This window comes from Trichechus manatus, unplaced genomic scaffold (assembly GCF_000243295.1).
Source record: "Trichechus manatus latirostris isolate Lorelei unplaced genomic scaffold, TriManLat1.0 scaffold00040, whole genome shotgun sequence".
Lineage (NCBI taxonomy): Eukaryota > Metazoa > Chordata > Mammalia > Sirenia > Trichechidae > Trichechus > Trichechus manatus.
The window spans coordinates 12,541,403-12,550,706 of record NW_004443976.1 but is presented as its reverse complement, the minus strand read 5'-3'; positions in this window follow the sequence as shown (position 1 = coordinate 12,550,706).

The following is a 9,304-nucleotide window of genomic DNA, read 5'->3' as shown; positions in this document are numbered from 1 at the left end:
CCAGCTTTCCTGTCCCCTTCTGCCTTGTAGTCCTTGTCCCTGGACTGCTGTGCCTCATTAGTCCCATTTGGTTTTATGGGGCTGTCCACTCCCCGGCTGAACGGTGAACCTCAGAAGTAACTTCACCACTGAACTAAAAGGGTGTCTGGGGGCCATACTCTCGGGGTTTCTCCAGTCTCCTTTAGGCCGCACATGTTTATTTCAATGTTTCATTTTCCTTGGCATGTTGCCATTAACCAAGGTGCATTTTGGGGGACAGGGAGCACCCTGATGGCTTGGGCATCACCGCCTCTGGGAAGTCCTCCCTGACCACCTCCTCCTGACCTGCATTAGGTGCCTGCCCCTCTGCCTATCAGAGCCTGCAGTAAAATCATCCCTTTTTGTCTGCTGCCCTGGCCCACCCCCACCCCTGCAGTGCCTCTACACTCTGAGGCCCTGGAGGTGGGACCTTGCATTATTGATTACCATATCTTTGACACCCAGTATGCAGCCTGACATGTGTTTGTTAGGTGAGTGATGAATCACTGAATGAGTGGATTCGGTGCCTAGTGTTCCAGGGGATGTGGCACTATCACAGGAAGGGGTCGCTGATGGACCGAACTGATAATGCTTGCCTGCCCCACACGGAGAAAGCCCCAGAGGGTAGGTAGGGTCTTCTGGGAGATCAAAAGAGAGGGTTAAGTGTTGGGCATGATTTGCTTTAGGACCACAGGATCTGGGAGTGAGTCTGAGTTTGTGAACTGTAAAACTGCTCTAGAGCTTTCTCATGGGAAGCTTTGCTGGAGGTCCTTGGGGCCCCTAGGGCCTGCAGGCCTGGAGGAGTGGAGAACAACCGGGGATAAGGATCTCAGAGAAGCCCTGAGCGGAACCCCGCCATTCCCGAGTACACCCACCAGGGGGCTTCCTCTGCAGAAGTTAGATAGGGAGGGAAGGGGGTGGGTCAGATAGATGGCATTACCCACATAAAATATGGCGCCATCTGAGGCACTGAAAAACTTGAGGCTTTCCAGTGCTTGGTTCCGCTGATCTTGGGCTTCTGTGTTTTTGCATCAGAACTTGTCTAGATTCCAGAACGATAAGAATCAGAATCACCACAAAGCTGGTTCCTGTGAGGCAGAGGTCAGACATACCTCCACTCTCCAACATTTTTAATATTTCTGACACCAATTGTTCCCCCCATGGCACACTCTACTTCTCTGATGGGTTCGATAATTCATTGCTATGGCCACACAGAACTCACAGACTATACTCATAGTTAAGTGGTTTAACTGTAACAGGCTACAACTTGGGATCAGGACCGGGAAGCCCATAGGCAAGGTCTAGAAGGCTTTCCCAAAGCGGAGAGCACATCCCTCCCTCCTTCAGTTCAGGACAGCTCTCTCAGCTGCTCTTGGCCATACATGGCCCCTCTCAGCCATGCACACGCCCTCTTGGCCCTTTTACGATAGGCCTCCTCTCAGACTCCTCTTTTCCCTCACGCCTGGCCCACTCTCAGCTTTAGGGTTACAACTCAGAACAGCTGGAGCATCTGCCACTGCCAAAGGCAGGCCAGCTCAGCCCCTATACTGCCTTCTGCTTTTCTGCTGTTAACTGGCCCAGCGCATAGCCAGTGTAGCAGCTTGCTCAGCTCTCTTGGCTGCTTTCCAAGAAGTAGCTTTCTGCCATCACCACTGGCCCTGCTGTCTTCAATGCTGTCTTCAGTATTGCAGCCCTTAACCTGTGCTACAGCTCTTCTATGAGGTTCTTTACCTCCTCGCTCTGTTTCTTCTCTCTTCTTGCCTCTAAAAAAACCTCTGTGGGGTTGGCTGCTTATATAAGCAAACTCCTTGTAAATTTCAAAGCATGGCCCTCCCAGCAGGACCACAAACTGACCAATCCCCTTGGTGGACTGCAAGTAACCCAATTTGCACAGTAAACCGACCAATCCCTGCAAACTGTGTAAAATAGAACAATCATGGGGCAGACTGCAGCCCAGGGCTAGACAAAAAGTATCAAACCATGAAGTTGTTCACAGCTTACCCAGGAAATGTTATTCAACCTGGACAAAAGTAACAAACCCCCTGAGGTAGAAAACAACCTGGAACCCTCCCCACCCGCTCAAGTTGCTCACCAAAGAACTAGGGCAAATGTAACTCCTCAGGGTTTAGGGGGAAAAGCTCCTAAACTATTTTTCCAAAGAACCAAGCCAAAGGCCACATAAAGGAGCTCATTTCACCACAGTTTCTAAGGGCCTAATGGAGCTGTCTCCTAACCTTAACATCCCATAATCCCTCCCTTTCCCAGTTCACCCGAGACCAGGTCATGGACACTTAGCACAGATCCTGAAGCCCAGACCCAGGGCCTGGAAAAGTAAAAGTGGAACATGACCTGGAAAGAGAACAAGGACAAAAAGGGCAGCATTTGTGGCTTAAGACCAGGGGAGCACATCTGTCGAGATGCTCTTACTTGGGCAAGTGGGAATAGGGGGTGACATGAAGCAGTAGAGTAAATGCACCCGCTCACAGCAATGGAGTTCATTGTGTGAAGGGAAGAAGTCTGCTTGGGTGACTACACATTAATGAAGAACCAAGCTGAGTTCCCTGAGCCTCCTTTGGGACTAGGGCTGGGCTGTGGGGAGGCTGATGATGGGGCTGAGATCGGCACAAATGAGACAGAGCTGAGGCTAGAGCTAAGGCTGGAGCCAAGGCCTGGGATGGGTTAGGAGTCCTACCCCTTATTACTTCTCTCTTACCTCCTCTACCAAATCTGTTTCCCAATACCTCTTTCAGTCCAGTTCCCATCCCTTCCCTCCATCATCACCTCCCACCCTCTACCCCCTAGCCCTGTTATATGCTGAAGGTCTGGAAGATCTGGCTCCTGGATCTTTCTAGACAGCCCAGTCTCCACGGTATACCATCAGGAATGGTGGGGAAAGAGCCCAACTAAAAGCTTTGAGACTGGATTGTTGTTGTTAGTTGCTGTTGAGTCAATTCTGACTCAGTCATGGAGATCACATGTTGTGCAGAGTAGAACTCCTCCATAGGGTTTTCAAGGCTGTGAGCTTTTGGAAGCAGATCACCAGCCTGACTTCCAAGGCACCTCTGAGTGGGTTCCAACCTCCAGCCCTTCAACTAGCAGTCATAGCTTAAGTGTTTGCGCCCAGCATGTGTGCCTAAATGTCCATATATGTCTTACCTGGCATTTTCTAGTTCTGGGACTTTGGTCAACGTCTTTGTCAAAGTTCTTAGTTGTAAGCCATGGGCGCTAACTCTGACTGATTAAGGAGAAAAATGATTTATTGTAGGAAGCTAGGTAGCTTACAAAATTACCAAGAAGGCTACAGAGTTAGATTTGACAGGAAAAAGGATTACCATAGGCCTAAATGGATTGCTAAAGCCACTGCTGTCACCATGGGGCACTAGATGTTACTTCTGGGCCTCTGCTGCTGCTGCGCCTAGGAACTGCTTCTGCTCAGAAATGCTCTTTGCTTCTTTGCACTTAAAAAAAAAAAGTTCCCACCAAGTCAGTGCTGACTCACGGAGACCCGATGTGTGTCAGAGTAGAATTGTGTTCCACAGGGCTTTCAGTGGCTTATTTTTTTGGAAGTAGATCACCAGGCCTTTCTTTGAGTGAACTTGAACATTCAACCTTCCGGTTAGCAGCCGAGCACATTAACCATTTGCACCATCCAGGGACTCCACTTCCTTGTACTACTGTCTCCTAAATCCAAGTCCAGGGTCAGTGCACTTGAATCTTGGTCATGTGTCTCATGCTAGTTGAAAGTGGTACGAGGAAAGTGAGCACCTGGTATGTTCAGGTCACAGCCTTGAACCAAGAAGTGGGTTCAGCCTCCCACCAAAAATGAAGTGGGGAATTTCTCAAACAAAGGAAGAAGTTTAGACGCAAGTGTCTCACAGAAATACCATAAATGGATTGTTGTTTTTTTTTTTCAGTTGTGTTTTAGATGAACATTTACAAAGCATATTAGTTTCTCGTTAAACAATTAATACACAACTTGTTTTGTGACATTGGTTGCCAAACCCGCAATGTGTCAACACTCTCCCCTTCTTGACCTCAGGCTCCTCGTTTCCATTCATCCAATTTTCCTGTTCCTTCATGCCTTCTCCTCTTTGCTTTTGGGCTGGTGTCTCCATTTACTCTCGTATACATGGCTGAACTATGTGTGTTATTGTTTGTTTTGTGGGCCTGTCTAATCTTTGGCTGAAAGGTGAACTTCAGGAGTGACTTCAGTACTGAGTTAAAAGAGTGTCTGGGGGCCCTACTCTCTGGATTTCTCCAGTATCTGTCAGACCAGTAAGTCTGGTCTTTTTTTGTGAATTTAAATTTTGTTCTATGTTTTTCTCCCACTGTGTCCCACAGGTGGGTAGTTTTAAAGAACAGAAATTTATTTTCTTACAGTTTGGGAGGCTAGAAGTCTGAGTTTAGGGTACTGGCTCTAAGGGAGGGCTGTCTCTGTCCCCTCTGGGGCGGTTGGGGGGAATCCTTGTCTCAGCTTCTTCTGGGTGTTCCTTGGAGATCTCCAGGTGGCATTCATATTTTCCTCATTGGAGCTTCTTGCTTCTGTGCCTAAACTGCTCCTTTTATATCTCAAAAGTGATTGGCTTAAAACACACCCTACATTGATAATGGCCTCATTAACATAACAAAGAAAACCCTAGTCCCAAATGGGGTTATATTCACAGGTTTAGGATTTACAACACATATTTTTGGGGGACACAATCCAATCCATAACAGCAAGGCAGCCCAAAATGTCTGCTAAAAAGATTGTTTCTATGAAAAATAAAAATGCTTTGAAATGAAAAAAAAGTTGTTCATAATAATTCAAATAAAACGTGGAAAATGATGAGATATCTTTCTCTTGAATACTTAAGTTTATTAATATAACTAAAATAAATTTACAAATATATTCACAAAGTAATTCGCAGGTAAATATAAACTATTAGATAATGCATATGCATTGTGCAGACATTAATAAAGTTTGAATTGTTTTTAAGCCATTTTGATATATGTAAAATGAAATAAGTATTGTTCTCACAAAAAAGATGCCATGTTTGTCACAGATTCAAAAAAAAAAAAGACACAAACTACAGATTGTTAAAATGGGAATGGGATTCAAATTTAGGCAGCAGTGTGCGTATTCTGCAAAAGCAGCTCAGGCCTGGTGAATTATTAAGAGCATAGTTCTTGAGACCAAACTCCAACACTTTCTAGACTGAAGAAGAATTGATGCCTTTGAATTATAGTGTTGATGAAGAATACTGAATATACCATGGACTGCCAGAAAAACAAACAAATCTGTCTTGGAAGAAGTACAGCCAGAATGCTCCTTAGAAGCAAGGATGGCGAGACTTCGTCTCACGTACTTTGGACATGTTATCAGGAGGGACCAGTCCCTGGAGAAGATAAAGTAGAGGGTCATGAAAAAGAGAACCTCAAGGAGATGGATGTAACAACAAGGTCAAGCTTAGCAACGATTGTGGGAATGGCTCAGGACAGGACAGTGTTCTGTTGTACATAGAGTCGCTATAAATCGGAACCAGCTTGATGGCACCTTGGCACCTAACGACAACAAATACAAAGAAGATAATATTTTAGAGTTGTTGAAACTTCAAGGAAATAAAGCTTGGAAAGGACGCAGCATAATTCCAGGCACATGATGGGTACTGCGCAAGTGTAGGTTTCCTTCCATTCCATAGCCTCTTGTTTTCTGGCCACAGGCAGCCACCTCCTCACCTATTCCTGCCCCTACTCCCAGTCCAATCTCTACTCCAGCTCCCTGTGCACTTCATGTCTTAATGAGAGAGGGGGAGTCAGACCAGAAAGGGCCAGGGTTGAAGTCTGCCATCTCCCCTCTGCCCTACCCAACCTTCCAGCTACCTCTAATTTTTCTGGACCCATTGTCCACTCTTGCCCAATCCAGGCTGGACCTCGATATTTGGCTTAAGGGCCTCAGTCTCTTCGAGGGCTTGGCATATAACCACACAGATCTGCCCTGCAGGCTGCAGTGGACCTGCCTGGCCAGAATCTCTCCTTCCTAGCTGAGTAATGTCAACCAGGGGCCGACGCCATGGTGGCAGGGAGACTGACAGCAGGTCTTCCTGCAGCAGTGAGGATTTAAATCCGAAGACCTGGAGGAGCTAACATGTGTACAGCAGAGATTTTGAGGACAAGTAACCAGAGGATGCCTGTTTTCTTTCCCCAAGAAAGAAATTCCTGTGTGGACACTGGGAGAAGAGGGATGGGGGCTGGCCAAGCCCTGGGAAAGTTCTGAAGGCACCAGAGAGGATCCGTGGACTGAAGAGACTGTAACTCAAGGCCACTTAGGGGGCACATGCCTCTCCTCATCCTTCCACAGGGTGAGTCTTTCCCTTTCAGCATGCTCACTTCTGGACATAGTTCCTCTTTCTGCCAGGAACCCCCCTTGCCCCTACTTACAACTCAGTACCACTTCTTCAAAGCCTTCTCCCGCCTCTCCTTTCCTCTCAAAGCATTTCAAGCTTGTCTTTACAAGGGTTCCTTCCCACCTATTCCATTCAGACAAGTAACTACCCATCTCTGTCTCAAGCTATCATTATAGTTCTGTTTCCTCAGTTCACAATCAGGAGTCCCTCATAAAGGAACTGATCCTGGTTTAAAGCACATCTGTGAGTCTGATACCTCCTGCTTTTTTAAAGGATGTGGTGACGGGGTGTGGCCTGGAGGGAAGTCACACCTGGGTAAGCCTACAAACAGAGAGCCAAGCGAGGCCTGAGGCATCTGTCTCCAGGCCGTGGAAAGGCCTGGGTGCCTAGGAGGGGCATCCTGATTTATGGCCCCAGGGATCTGGGAGGTAGGAAGTAGATGCCAAAGGCGCTCAAGTGTAGATGGCTCAGGACAGTGGCCAGTGAGCACTGAGAGCAGAGGGCAGTGGCTGGGGTGAGATGGGAGCCTGAGCTCCAAGACACAGAAAGCCCGGCTCTGCTCAGGAGGCTTGTGTTTTCTGGGCCTGTTTCCATGTTGTCCTTTACAAGTTGCTGTTGAGTCAACTCTGACTCATGGTGACCCCACATGTATCAGAGTAGAACTGTGCTCCATAGGGTTGTCAATGGCTGATTTTTTGAAAGTAAATCACCAGGCCTTTCTTCCAAGGCACCTCTGGGTGAACTTGAACCTCCAGCCTTTCAGTTAGCAGTTGAGCACATTAACCATTTGCACCACCCAGGGCCTCTGTTGTCCTTTAGGAGAGCTGTTTTCTCCCCTGAGTGCACAGGGCCTAGGGCTCAAAGCTTACAGAAATGCCTGTAAGACCTAAAAAAGTTTATTGACTCCAAAAGAAAACTGCAGAACCCTAAAATAATGAATGTTTAAATAACTGTCTACAAAACACAATGGTAGTGAATCAACTTCTTTGTTAAATTTCGTATTCCCAAAATTTCGTTACATTGGAAAACAATTGTAGGTCAATTTTTCTCACTTCCCATGATTTCCTAAGTATTCATGATGATTGCTGATGAATCAGAGCCAATCATAGATTTAATGAGTTCCTTGTAAAACCAAAAACCAAACCAGTTGCCATCAAGTTGATTCTGACTCATAGCAACCCTACAGGACAGAGTAGAACTGCCCACAGGGTTTCCAAGGAACAGCTGGTGGATTCCAACTGCTGACCTTTTGGTTAGCAGCCAAACACTTAACCACTGTGCCACCAGGGCTCCAGAGTTCCTTATAGATAAGTAGTTTTTTTTTAATAGTAAACATCTTTTCAAAAACCTTAACAGCAAAAATACTATATTTAGTGTGGAATGTGGGTGTATTTTCATACACTCAATATTGAGAGGCAATATAGCACGGTAATAAGAATATGGACCCTGGAACCAGATGCGTGAGCTCAAGTCCTGCACCTGCCACCTACCAGCTATATGACTTGGAGTAAATTACTTAACCTCTTTCTCTGTGCAGTGACTCTCTCATTCATAAAAAAGATGATGATAATAGTACCTTCAGGAGTCCCTGGGTGGTACAAACAGTTAAGAACCTGGCTACAAACCAAAAGGTTGGTAGTTCAAACCCACCCAGGGGCACCTCGGAAGAAAGGCCTGGCGATCTGCTTCCAAAAGGTCACAGCCATGAAAACTCTATGGAGCACAGTTCTACTTTGCAACACATGGGGTCACCGTAAGTTGGAAATCACCTCAAAGGCAACTGGTTAACTGGTTAAAAATAGTACCTTCTTATAGTCGGTGCAGTTAGCATGTTCAGCTGCATACCAAAAGGTTGGCAGTTCAAATCCACTCAGAGACACCTCAGAAAAAAGGCCTGGTGATCTACTTTCAAAACATCAGCCATTGAAAACCCTATGGAGCACAGTTCCACTCTGATGTACATGAGGTCACTATGAGTCAGAATAGACTCTGTCTTAGTCACCTAGTGCTGCTATAACAGAAATACCACAAGTGGATGGTTTTAACGAAAAGAAGTTTATTTCCTCACAGTCAAAGTAGGCTAAAAGTCCAAATTCAGGGCGTCAGCTCCAGGGGAAGGCAATTTCTCTCTGTCGGCCTTCTCCTCTTCAGTGTTCTCCTGGACTAGGAGCTTCTCTGCACAGGAACCTCGGGTCCAAAGGATGAGCTCTGCTCCCAGCACTGCTTTCTTGATGGTATGAGGTCCCCAACTCTCTGCTTGCTTCCCTTTCCTTTTATCTCTTGAGAGATAAAAGGTGGTGCAGGCCACACCCCAGAGAAACGCCCTTTACATTGGATCAGGGATGTGACCTGGGTAAAGGTGGTGTTACAATCCCACCCTAATCCTCTTTAACATAAAATTACAATCACAAAATGGAGGCCAACCACACAATTCTGGGAATCATGGCCCAGCCAAATTGATACACACATTTTTGGGGGGACATAATTCAAACCATGACAGACTCCGTAACAACTGTCTTTGTTCTTTCTTTCTTTCTTTTTCACTATTAACACAACTTCTTAGGGTTCTTGTGAGGATTAAATGAGTCCATACTTGTAAAGTGTTTGGAAAATTTCTACCAAGAAGTAAGTGCTATTTAAGAGTTTAAATACATAAATAAATGTATGAGAGCTTTTGATCCCTGAGTGTTTGTTTACATCTTTAAGAAGTTTCCATCCCAGTTCACCTGGGCTAGTGAACTTAGGAGAGTGTACCTATGAAGGAACTCTGTGCAACTGGGCCTTCAGGGTGGAGGCAGAGCATAAAGATCCCCAAAGAGAAGGAAAACTCAGGGACCAGAGAGTTGCTGCCCAGTTTTAGTGTCTGTCCTACCTCATCAAGTTTCCAGATATGGTTTTATTAC